Below are 13,586 nucleotides of genomic sequence, written 5' to 3'. Positions count from 1 at the left end.
TCACTACTTTTGTAAGTATGTCATTTCGACAACATCAAAAGACCTTATGAAATTAAAAAATTCTAGAGAAATTAGTCTAAGTCCCAAAATCTAGAAACAAATCTTGGAACACCTCACTCATGTCGAAGATAACCCAAAACCATTAAAAAATGCGATGGAAGTTAGGAAGTGCTTGAGGTATCATCTCTCATCCCAAAATTTAGGATCTAACCTTGGAACACGTCACTCATGTCGAAAATAACCTAGATCCATCAAAAAATCAGATGAGAGTTAGCATGTGCCCGAGGAATCATCTGTCATCCCAAAATTTAGAAATTTAGAAATTGACATATTGCAGAGTTTCGACACTGCCAACTATTATTGTTTAGTTCAATATCCATTTTCTCCTTCGTTACTGTGACTTCCTAAATTTTGGTTGTTATTTTGGTCGCGCTAAAGCTTTAGACATTTGAACCTAAAGCCCGAACGATAACGATAGAACGGATGACAACGATCAACGTATCAGAAGTTCGATTGATGGTGAAATGAGCGACTCGGTAGACAATCCTGTCTAAGTTTTTCGATTTTATTCTGAAAATATTCGAGTAGAGCTGTTCTACTTTTCAAGTATTTTAAATGAATAGAAGTCGTTCCATTTATGGAAATAGTGAATAATATTTTCTTAAAATTAAAGATCAGAACAATATCCCACTTTAGTTTTTTCTTGAGTTTCTTTGTGAGGACAAATATACAGTCGAATTGAATATAAAAGTACTCCTTGGTAAGCTAGGAAGTCGGGTAAATTTTTGGAGAATTTTGGCGAATTTCGGTGAATTTGGCAAATTTTTGTGAATTTTGATGAATTCGGCGAATTTCGGTGAATTTGGAGAATTTTTACGAATTTGGCGAATTTTTACGAATTTGGAGAATTTAAGCGAATTAATTCAACTAAATAGCCCCTGGGCATATGACCAAATATATAAATATTTGTGCACGGTAATTTTCCTTTTATAAATCGACTGCGTTTACCAACTAGAAGACTTTTAATATTTTCAGCTTGCAGTAGATAAATTAAACTGCCATTGGTGAACTGAATGAACAACACTTAAGTGGCAAATTGTAGGAATTTATCAAGGGAAAGATCTTTTCGGTTTCAAGTTTTTCTGTCGAAAGACGAGACACGGGTATTTTCAATTTCTAATAATTGTGGGGAAAAAACGTTTTTGGAACACCTTTTTCCTGGTTGTCGACACCAATATAGCTCGAAAAGAGTTAAGATTACATCTATGTAAATAGAGAAAATATGGGCTTTACCGGGCTTGAAGCTTGAAGTATTTCGTTTCGGCTTTGGGCCGGTTTCGGGCTTCAAAAACTGGACTGGACCGTGTTCGGTTTTCGAAAATTCTACCGGGTCGGGTATCGAGAAAACGTAGGTCCGCACATCACTAAGAAGTCCGTGGTTCACTTTCGCTCTGCATAAAAAATTGACTGAATCGTTTTAACTTCGAATCTTGTTGAATTATTTATCCATTGCTGTTTGCATAGAAATCCAATTCATTTTCAATGGCAAATAAAATGCACTCAAAGTTACAAAATTTTCCATTTACTGGATTGAAACATGCTGGCTATTCTCAGTTGTTACGATTATTTACTCTCTTAAAAGTCATAAATAGATTTGCATAAGTTAAGCGATATGCATTTCATATACGAATCCCACTCAAACAGTTGAAAATAGATGCAAGGGATTGCACCTTATTTCCATGCACCACATCTCTAAAGACAACAAAACGAAAACTTCACAAAATGTTAAACAACAAGAAGATTGGATTCATTCCATGAGTTGCATGTTTTCATGAATAATTTCCTTGTCTCTATAAATTATTTGTCTTTCATTTCTGGGCTACGACCGCTTGCACAATATTTGTACGAGTAATAATATTTTTGTAAGGATATGCACTTCTTGGTTTATCTGGTTTCTATGTAAAAAGGAACACGTTCGTCCATGTTGGGAGGTGCTTTATTGTGGTATTTAAATGTTAAGTTAAATGTTCCCTTATTATATCTTCGAAACTAGCGTGTACTTTCAAAGTTAAACTACTGTCGAACGTATAATAATTTGTAAAATTCTCTTTTATGAAGAAAATAATTTACACTTCTGACCCCAGGAATTAAATTTCTCGTAGCTGTAGATTATTGACTGCGTCCCAGTCCATCTAACAGCTAATAAATCTCGATTCAGCTTAATGTTATAACAACCGGCAAGCATTTGTGGGTTAATAATCTCTTGCCACCAATTTGGTTAACCTAAGGAGGACAAAGTGGAAATTTGATTTCGAGTGTGTTGTTTGTTGCCAGAGCGTAGCGAGGACTACAAGTCATCCGAGAAAATGCAATTTCCTACTTTACTCCCAAGGTCAACACAACGTTTTTCGCAACTTAGGCTTCCGAAGTTTCAACTGAGGAGAGAAAATGACTATTACGCCACTCAGCATCATAATATGCAAAATATGCAAACTTTGGATGCCTCTGTGGCATAAAACGTTGTATGAATCTCGGTGCGAAGTAAGACTTTATTAGGCTCACGATGTGTAAGAGGCGTGGGGTAATCTGGCACACCATACAAATTAATGATGTGCGTGCGCCAGATTCACCCCTAAGGGACTAATCTGGCACAGTTATGACTTTTCGTTACATGAAGTAAAAAGACGCATACTATGATCGCGTGTGCCAGATTCCCCGATGCCGTGTAAGATAAGACAAAACACAACTTTTTTGTCGTGGTATGAGCCACACTAATTTTTTTTTATTCCAAAACGTAATTTTATTGCGAACAACGAACAAATAGAAAAAGCTATATTCCACAAACGGTTTATCAATTTCTTTGATCCGCATCGTTTGCCATTATTGAGCAGAGTTTGGTGACGAGGTTTTTTTTTGAAAATATGGAAGCGAATAGTAGCTCCGTTAAATGGACGTGATAGGAATGTTTTACTTGAACAATAGATAAACGAATTTCTTTGAAGAAATTGATTTATTTGATCCATGCTATGCACGTTGTTTATTGGTTTGATTAATTTCAAAAACATTTTCAATTTAGCTCGCTACAATAATCTCTTCCTCAGGACTTCCGTAGTGAAACAAAAAGTTTCAATTGCAAGGATTTTTTCTCTTAATTTGGGCAAACCCTGGACACCCAATTAGGTGCCAATTAGGAACATCAATTTCATTGAATAAACAGTTAATAAGACTAACAAATAACCACAAGGAATTAAGACCAATCTGAAGCAATACCCACCACATTAAACAACTTCGCTTAACGTCAGCTCACAGCTGACAATAGAGAGAGGCAAACTTACAACCCATCTAGATATTATTTCAGTCACATTCCTTCCAATCCTTTGTGAAATTAATCTCTTGTTATATTAGTTTCAAACCTATAAATCAAAAGTCTTTGAAATCATAATAATGAAACTTAAGACGATTAATTTAAATATCTAACAACATCGCATCTGAGTATATGTACTGGAAGAAGAATAAAGTATTCTGATGGAAAGAGCAACATAAAATGGTTAAGTAATTACATTTTCCATTTCTCTGGCAGAATATAACCCGTGCCAACCAGGAAACAGTTAAGTTTTGTTCTTTACATAAGAATAACGAGAATATCAAACATTATTATCTCTGTATGAATGGCTCGTACATGAGGGTGAAGGAAGACAAAAGCGAATACACATATGCCATCATAAAATTTAGTCTTTACCTTTCACAAATCCTTTTACATTGAGATTTTCGCATATTCATTCCGGAACAGGGTAAATTAGAGACAGTTTCGCAATAATAAACTTGAAATCCAGTGTGTCTATTAGAATTGTTATAGCATTATGTAACCATACGACACCATGCTTCGCAATGTGCAAACCTTATGAAATTCGTTGCGAAATGGCATTCGAGTTGATTATGTGTAATTAATTAAAATTTGTCGGCATGATATAACTTGCGTCGCTGCTGATGATTTAGAGCAAATTATCAATTTACTTTTCATCAATCCCAACGATATTCTTGTGCGCATCAGCAAATATTTCCGAGCATGTGGTTCGTTGATAACACATTTTTAATACGAAACCAATGAAAAATGGTTTTCACGATCATTTGAATTCGATCATCTATCTTATAAAGAAGCCATGTTTAAGTATCATCCATTCCGTTGATTCATTCCACATCCATCAGCACGAAATATTTGACCACCCACCACTGTCCTATCAACAGTGAAAAGAAGGAGGTTTTGATAAAATAAGGAAACTTAAATAAAAAAGTGTCTTCCTCATAACCGACTGATGAAATGTAGTGTTATGCCAAAACGAGCGCGTTTGCAGCTTGATTGCACTGACACATCTTCCCACAATCGTTAACTGATCATTCTTGCCATATGCACAAACAGATGGCTCTCGAGTTTCTATTCAATATTTACTTGAAGGGCTACCCAATTTGTTTAGTGAAACCATCTATAGCACTTAAGCAATGGCTCGCACAACTCGATACAACCCTAATAGATTTTATAACTGTAATCAACGCACTGTGACAGTCATATGCTGTAATCAATTCAAAGTCTCCGGCCAGTGTACGAGATATTTGTTTTTTAATTTTCGATAAAAGTCTTGCTAAAATGTTTCCAACGGACAAATACAACAGGATGAAAGATATAACAGTGGTCGAAGTGCAAGTCATATTTTGAGATGCTTTCGATGAATGAAGTTTCTGAGAATTTAAGATCTGGTATCTACAACTGCACACAGTCCATCAAAAATGGTAATCCATTGAGATAATGGTGACGTGTGGAAGGAAAAATTTCATGTCTTAAGTGTTTCACAGTGCAAAACTATCACAGTAGGAACGACGAACCGATTGCGACACAAAGACGACTGTTTAAACACTGTGAAACGGAAATCTCTGGCAGGACTCTCCAAGAACGCGGTCGAAACTATCAAGACATCAGTGAATGAAAAAGTGGTGCAATTCGTCTCTCAGGATTTCGCGCGTTTGGAACTACATCTTGTCCCGGATTTGAAGCTCTTGCAGATTAATTGATAAATACTGCTATGGCACTGTAAAAGCCAACGTCATTCTGGCGCACAACAATTCCAAAATTGATTAATAATGAAGCTGAAACCAGCAGACTGCAACTGAAAACGCGACTGGCTTAACTTCAATCACAGGGACTTTCTGTTACGCTCGACCTGTGGACTGAAGATATTACGAAGTGTCACTATCTCGGAATGAACGTGCATTTTATATCAGAAGGAATTGTGTAAAGGAATTGGACGAAATCTCAACTGTTCAGTTCATACCTCGGTACGATACGGACGCGTTATAAATTTATTGTTGAAGTTTATACTGCTTACTTAACAAAATAAAGTTTGGTTTAGTGTGCATTAAATTCGTTCTTTTTTCGTTACTGTGCCATATACAAGTGAAATTTCATAGTTTCGCCAAAAACAGCCAGGGAATGCTAAAAGAGCATGTCCCAAGAGCTAAACGAGAACTCAAAAAGACGTGCTAGTGATGAAATTCCGTTTTCACCATCTCATTCTTTCAAGAAAGTTGCCGACTCGAACAATCAACAACGTATAAGCGACTTCTTCTCTCAGAAACCGCTAAGAATTAGTGAAAGTTTACCAGATCTAGACCTGACAAATGATTTCGAAAAAACACTGATAGCTAATAACATTCTTTATATCGAACCTAACTCGAATCACGAAGAAATGTCTACCAAAAATGCTGACACAGTACATCCGTCATTTTCAATTCCAACACATAACAAATTCGATATACTAAATAAAGTGGATCCGAATGTTAACGCGAATAGCAGTAACTCAAAACAGCCTAGTAATCAAAACAACAAAATTCCACCGATTACAGTGGTGGGTGCATCGAACTTCGCGAAATCGATGGAAATATTAAAGAAAACCGCACCAAATGCTGACTTTAACTTAAAATATATGTCGGTCGGAACAAAAATCATGTTCAAAACAATCGAAGTGTATGACATATTTAAAAAATCACTGAACGATGCTGGTGTTGAATTTTACTCACATGATGTTCAATCAATGAAAATCGATAGATTCATCTTGTCCGGTATTGCCAGAATTCCGTGTGAAGAAATTACGGAATCATTGAAATTCTACCAAATGGAGCCATGTGAAATTCGTGAATTTGTTCAAAAAACTAAAAAGTTTGATAACGAAGGAGCATATATTGTCTCATTTAAGCAAGGCTCAACCAAACTGCTAAATCTGAGCAAGACAATCATCAATTACACCGTTCCAAAATGGCGCTCATTTCTAAAAACGACTAGCAATATCACCCAATGCAGGCGTTGTCAACTTTTCGGTCACGGAATGCGCAACTGCAACATGCAGTTTAAATGTTCAAATTGCGGTCTGGACCACTCATCAGACGCATGCAAAAGCCCTGTTACAAAATGCGCCAATTGTAAAGTTGATCATAAATCAACTGATCTAAGCTGTCCAAAAAGGAAGGAGTTTATGGAAATGAGGAGCAGACTCGCCGCTTCCAAATCTAACAACAAAAAGTCAGTTAAACCGACTCCTGCTCCTAGAAAAGACATAAAAAACTTTCCTGAATTACCAAAACCGTCATCTAATAATCGGAATACTGCCCCCGATGGTCTTCAAACGATTCATACTACAACCAATAACTGGTCATCCTTGCTCAATCCCGCTTCACCCAAAAGTGCAAATATATCAGCCAACAAGTTCCAAATAAACGAAATCAGCCTAATAATGTCCGAGATCCTGGCTGGCTTAAGCAGATGCCAAACTAAAGAACAGCAGCTGATCCTCATGTTTGAAGTGGCCACAAAATACATTTACAATGTTGGACCGTAAGGATTTAATAGTCGCGTCATGGAATGCTCAGAGTATTCAATCTAAAGTCACCGAATTCAAAAATTTTTTAAAGATTTTTAATTTAGATATTTGTTTAATTTCAGAAACATGGCTGAAAGTAGACGAGTGTTGTTCAGTACAAAATTACATCTTATACAGGAAAGACCGACCGACTGTTAACAGGAAGCGCAATAATGGGGGAGGAGTCGCAATAGCCATTAGAAATGACATTCCTCATAAACAATTACCGGGTCTACCACTAGATGTCATTGAATCCATCGGCATAGAAGTTAGTGGTATCCATATCTACTCCGTCTATTTTCCCGGCTCAAGGCTTAGCCCACGGAAATTACAATTGTTCAAGCAAGATATCGTTAAACTTTCCTCCATTAGAAACAAGATCCTTTTGGGAGGAGATCTAAACTCCAAACATAGGCTGTGGAACTGTATAAAAGGCAACACAGCAGGAAAAATCTTATTCGAAGAAATGGAAAAAAGAAATTTTATAATACATTTCACAGATACTCCAACGTACTATCCCCCTCAAGCTAACAAAACTACACCCTCGACAATTGACCTATTGCTCAGCAACGGTCCTATTGTCATTAAGGATCTCAAAACCATTAATGAGTTGACTTCTGACCATCTGCCTATTTTATTTCGAATTGAGCTTTCTAATGAATTAATAGCAACTCCTCCAACGAGGAAATGCTATGCTGACGCTGACTGGGCAAAGTACAAATCATGCCTGAATGACAGCATTGACCTACAGTTGGTTACCTCACATTTAAACTCTGTAGAAGAAATAGATTCATCTATCGAGACCTTTGTGAAATCAATAAGGAAAGCCGAAGACGTATCTATTCCTACGACCAAAAAAGCAAATCGCTCTCCTCCTTTAAGCAGTTTGATTTCAAGCTTGATTGCTACCAGGAACTACAAGCGTCGTCAATGGCAACGAAACAAACTTCCAGCCACAAAAGCAGAAGTCAATTCATTGAATAGACAAATCAAATCCCAAATAAAATCTTTTAATAATGAGATTTGGAGCGCCAAGCTATCTCAGTTGAACCACCGACCCAATCAGGTCTGGAAAGTCACAAAAACTTTAAAAAATTCTATTAGCAAAATCCCACCTTTGAAAACACCAACAGCTTTGTTGTTCACAGATTCCGAAAAAGCTAACGAAATTGGAAGTTCATTCTGTGCAGCTCACAGTACGACCTTTCATGAGCTAAGCGATTCTAGCACCGAATCATCTGTTACTATGTCCAATAAAAGTATTAGCTACTTTAAACCCACCATTAACGAATCATCCTTACCTACCCCTCGCGAAATTTCTCGCTTGATACGAGGATTGAAAAACAAAAAGAGCCCAGGCGATGATTCCATAAATAATATTTTGTTGAAACAGCTACCCAAAAAAGCCATTATCTTGATAATGCATATCTTCAGAGCATGTTTCAAGCTCTCTTACTTCCCTGTAGTGTGGAGACAAGCCAAAGTGATACCTATACCAAAACCTAAGAAAGATCCAACTCTCGCTTGTAACTTTAGACCAATCAGTCTCCTGAATTCTCTCAGCAAAATTCTCGAAAAACTAATTCTTAGCAGACTAAACACTCATATCTCGGCTCACAACATTTTCTCCAACGAGCAATTTGGCTTCCGTGCCGGTCATTCCACTAATCATCAGTTGCTTCGTGTTTGTAAATACATCAAAACTTCACTTCAAAAGCAGCACTCCACAGGCTTGTTAACATTTGATATAGAAAAAGCCTTCGACAGCGTATGGCACAAAGGCCTACTGCATAAGATGTTTCTTTTGAAATTCCCACTATATCTAATTAAACTTATACAGACATTCTTGATGAATCGTTCCTTTTATGTTTCAATTAATAATCATGTTTCAAACTCCTTCCGCATTTTGGCCGGAGTTCCACAAGGTAGTGTTCTTAGCCCTACGCTTTACAATATCTACTCTTCCGACCTTAAAATAACCCATAGCGAAAAAGCATTCTTTGCTGATGATTCATGTTTATATGTGTCGGCTAAATCGCCTCAAAAAGTTGTCAAAAAACTAAATGCCGCTGGCAATCAGCTCGCAGACTTTGCTACGAAATGGAAAATTAAAATTAACCATTCCAAAACCAACGCAGCTTTTTTCACCAAAAGAACTGCTCAAAGATGGCTCCCTTCTGAGCGGATCACTATACACAATTCTAGAATTAACTGGAGTAACTCAATCAAGTATCTAGGTGTCACACTGGACAAAACCTTGACGTTTAAGACTCACACCGACCTTATTTCCGATAAAGCTTTCAAACTTCTCGGAATGCTCTATCCTCTATTCAACCACAAATCCAGATTGAATACAGTAAATAAAATACGTGTTTACAGAGCTATTATCCAAAGTGTACTTCTAAGCGCGTGTCCAGTATGGGGCAACTGTGCCAATCTCCACATCAAAAAACTACAAGTTATACATAACAAGTACTTAAAAACCATTATGAACTTACCCAAATACCATAGTACTTATGACCTGCACAAACGCGCTGAATTACTTCAAGTCTCGCAGCAGATCTCTAAAATCAATCTAAATTTCAAAAACAAACTGTTAAGATCTGATAACCCTCTTATCAGAAATTTGTACTGAACAACCTGTGATAAACTACTACTAATAATAATCAAATTAAAAATTTATTCGAAGTTTTTTGAAAATTTTCTTCGGCCTAGTTTCTATTTCATCTTTAATCGACATTTATATCACATTGTAACCAAATAAATAAATTATTTTATTTCATTTCAAAGTTTGAAAAGCTTGAAACTAGCTGACCACTTAAAATTGTGTCTAAGTTGCAAATCTGTAACCAATGAGTTTTTAATAAAAGAATAATAATAATAATAATAATCTCAACGATTGCCGAGAACATTGAAATTATCAGCATACTGGAAGCTTTGGAGATTGACCCTGTTGCACAACTGTTGGGCTCATGTGAAACGCATTAAGCAGTCGAATTTTCAGAATTATCTGCCGAATGGCCTCAGATCCGAAGTGCAAAGTCGATGGAATGCCACACTGTTTATGTTAGTTTCGATCAAAAAATCCCAAGAGACCAGCGATTTACTGAACTTTCTGGATGCGGCGAAAGTACCTTGCCGATATTGACAACGAATTCGAAGAATTCATCGAATTTCTTGAACCATTTTTGGAATCCACTACGTTGCCTTGCATCGCTTACAGCTGCAAGAACATCTAAATGTTTCCCATCGCACCTTAGATACCATAGCAGAAATGAAAGATCTTGGACTGGCGTACATACGGAAGAGAAGTGGGTGGTAGACGACGTTTGTAAGAAAGCAGTTTTCTGTTATCCGAAGCTGAAGACAATTACCATGTTTGCGAATGGAAAAGAAACTGCTGAAACCAAATTTTCGTTGGCTTAATTAGACCGAGTGTCATCGACAATGTACTCATATTAAAGAGTTCATTTGATTCAGAAACAAAATAATTTTGAATAATAAAAGAAAACAAGCCTATTTACAATGTTTTGACCTGGGAATTCCTGTGGGGACAAGATCGCTATTTTCTTAGTCGAGAAGTATGAATTTTACTTTCTCGATATGTAAGTGCAACAATAGGTAGTCAAAATTTGTAGGTGGAACCCTAAGACATGTATACCTTTACTTTTAAGACACACATCATTTTTGCAAAGTTTTTTTTTCGAAATTTTCCTCGTTCTTAAAATGTATTGTTCGAAGCTTTCCCTTCTAAACATATCGAGACATTTGAGTGATTTCAGTGGTAATACTTTCAGTTGCCTAACAAAATGGCCGCCAGGCACCATATCGGATTTAAATAAAAATGAAATATCTCAGTAAAAATGATGTTCTGTCCAGTAGACAAAAAAAAAACTTTTGATATGTTCTGGGGAAAAGATTGTGGATTTGAGCATTATTTCATAGGACTGTCAATGGTTGACGCTGTCGGCAAGTCTGTCACTTCACAGAAACAATAAAATTTAAATTTCCTCACAAATGATTTTTTTAAACCGATAACTCGGTTTATGAACATATTTCGTGCATTGCGGCTTTGACTACTTGAAAGGTGACTAATTAGTTTGCGATGTCCTCAAAGTAAAACCCTTTTTTTGTGTTTTTGCTTTATTAAAGTTGTTTTTACATCATCAACTAAACAGTTTTTCAAACCACTTCAATTCGGTGATCAGATACAGTGTTGTACAATTTAATATTGAATAAAGCTTTACTTTTACTTCCATAGCTTTCGGTTACGTATATATCCTCGTAATATCTACCTGCAGGCAATATTTCAGGAAATGCGAATTCCTGCATTGATATGTTTTCAACTTTTAAAGTAAAGTATCCCGATAAAGGACACGTACGATTCAAATTCAAGTTATCTTTTAACCAGGGACCATAGTAATTCAAAAGGAACGATGTTCGTTTACCAGCTAACCAATCGCATATATTTTCCCATATATATCCTGCAATTCTGGTGTATCTGCTAAATTTGTAGTAAGGTTCAATATTAAACCACATTTCATAAATCGGTTCACTGATGTTCAACGACATTTGCACTTTCAAATGATTTCGGTCAATGTATTTGGCACTGCAATTGAATTGAGTCACCTTGCTTCCAGGTAACGTTTTGCAGATCATTTTTTCCAATGTAACCGTATTTTTCTGAAAATTAAACAATTTTTTTGAAACAAACAAGAACGAATATCTTCCGTTGGTCGTCTTACTGAAGGCTTAAAATATTGTTGAGTTGTTCCACCGAAATTCAAAAAAATCGTTACAATGAACAAAGCAAAAATTTTCATTTTAAAAAATATGTTTTTTCCCTGATCAACAATATGAATGTGTTGACCGAATAGCAACAGAGCGAATGTTGCTATTTAAGCTTTTACTTATTACATATTATAGTCATTATGCAAGGAAACAATTATACACATCGTTGAATTTGTCATTGAAATTTGCGATAATTTCAACTTGTAAATAAAACGTACGATGACCTTTTTCACGTGCTTGTCTGCAATTTTGTTACTGATTAGTGGGAAAGAAGTAGCATCCACGCATCACCACGAAGAAGTAGACACGTTTTATGAAATTTCTTTTGGTCACTTTAGCAACGACCGAAGAAATTAATCAATTTCCTGCAACAACACGATTTGTTCGCAATGAATTCTTTTTTTCACTGGAAAAGTTCAACGGAAATGGACATGGGTCAGTGCAGATGGTGTAACGAAAACTAAATTGATTACATCATAACGAATCACAGGTCCATCGGAAAGAATGTCACGGCCCTAAACAATTTTATGACCGGTAGTGATCACCGGATGGTATTTGTGAAATTATGTATTATTTGCCGATTTATTCAATATTTATATAAAAACTCAGAACACGCGTAACTGTTTCATTTGTTATTTCAAAGCCATAATTATGTCACTGAAAATGAAACTCTGTAGGCCCTACGAAAATCTGTGTAGTGTAGGTCCTACAAAATTGCTGGGTTGATTTGGAATGAACATTGCTATTCTGTTGATTTTACAAAATACTTGGTAGATGTTACCGAAAGTTAATTCAACAGTGAAATTGTTGTGCTTACGGTTGGTTCGTATTGATTACTGGACATATCTGCAACATGCGGGTTTGTTAATTTTACAATTTGTTGGTAATGTTAAGAGAACATTTTGCTACCATTTCAGTTGGTTAATTTTACCAATTTTCTGAAATGGTTACGAATTTTTGGTTTTTTACTATTTTTGGTGGCTAGCAGTATTACGAACATTGTTTACCACCTAGGATTGGTAATCATTACAAATTTTCTGTAATGGTTACGAATTTTGATTTTTCGATATTTTTGGTGGCTGATGGCATTGCGGACGTTATGTACAAACTCGGATTCGTAACCATTACGAATTTTCTGTAATGGCTACGAATTTTCGATTTTTTACTATTTTTACTGGTTAATGTCATTAAGAATTAAGAACGATATCTCCAAACTCGGATTGCAAGCCATTACAAATTTTCTGTAATGGTTACGACTTTTCGAACAGAAAATTTGTAATGGTTATACCAATCCGAGTTGGCAGATGTCATTCTTAATGCTATTACCAGCAAAGATGGTAGATAACCGAAAATTGGTAACTATTACAGAAAATTTGCAATGGTTACCAATCCTAGTTGGTAAACAATGTTTACAATGTCCAAAAATGGGAAAAAATCGAAAATTCGTAACCATTACAGAAAATTTGTAATGGTTACCAATCCGACCTCATACATAATGTTCCCAATGTAAAATGTAAACCATAAAATTTATCAGCGAGAATGGTCCCCGATAACAAGTACGTACAGAAATCGAAATTGGTAAAATCAACAGTCGTAACAGTAAACTAGTAAAGTCACGAATCTGTAACAACAACTGACATTTTCGTACTTTATACTAAAAAACTGTTGATTTATGATTTACCAATTACAGACCCAAATCAACAGTGCCGATTTGGTAACTCAACATTTTCAGTGCCAGTCCGAAAAAAGATTGGTACAATTACACGTACTAATCAATGGGACAGATGATGGAAATGTTACTTTTTGTGTGAAATTTACCTATCCGGGACGAAGCCGAGGTCGGTAAAATTTACTCAAAAACTTGAAGTAAATCTTTTCTTCCGGTGATGA

The sequence above is a fragment of the Bradysia coprophila genome, unplaced genomic scaffold (assembly GCF_014529535.1).
Source record: "Bradysia coprophila strain Holo2 unplaced genomic scaffold, BU_Bcop_v1 contig_583, whole genome shotgun sequence".
NCBI lineage: Eukaryota > Metazoa > Arthropoda > Insecta > Diptera > Sciaridae > Bradysia > Bradysia coprophila.
The sequence above is the reverse complement of the archived record's forward strand: the minus strand, read 5'-3'. Positions refer to the sequence as shown.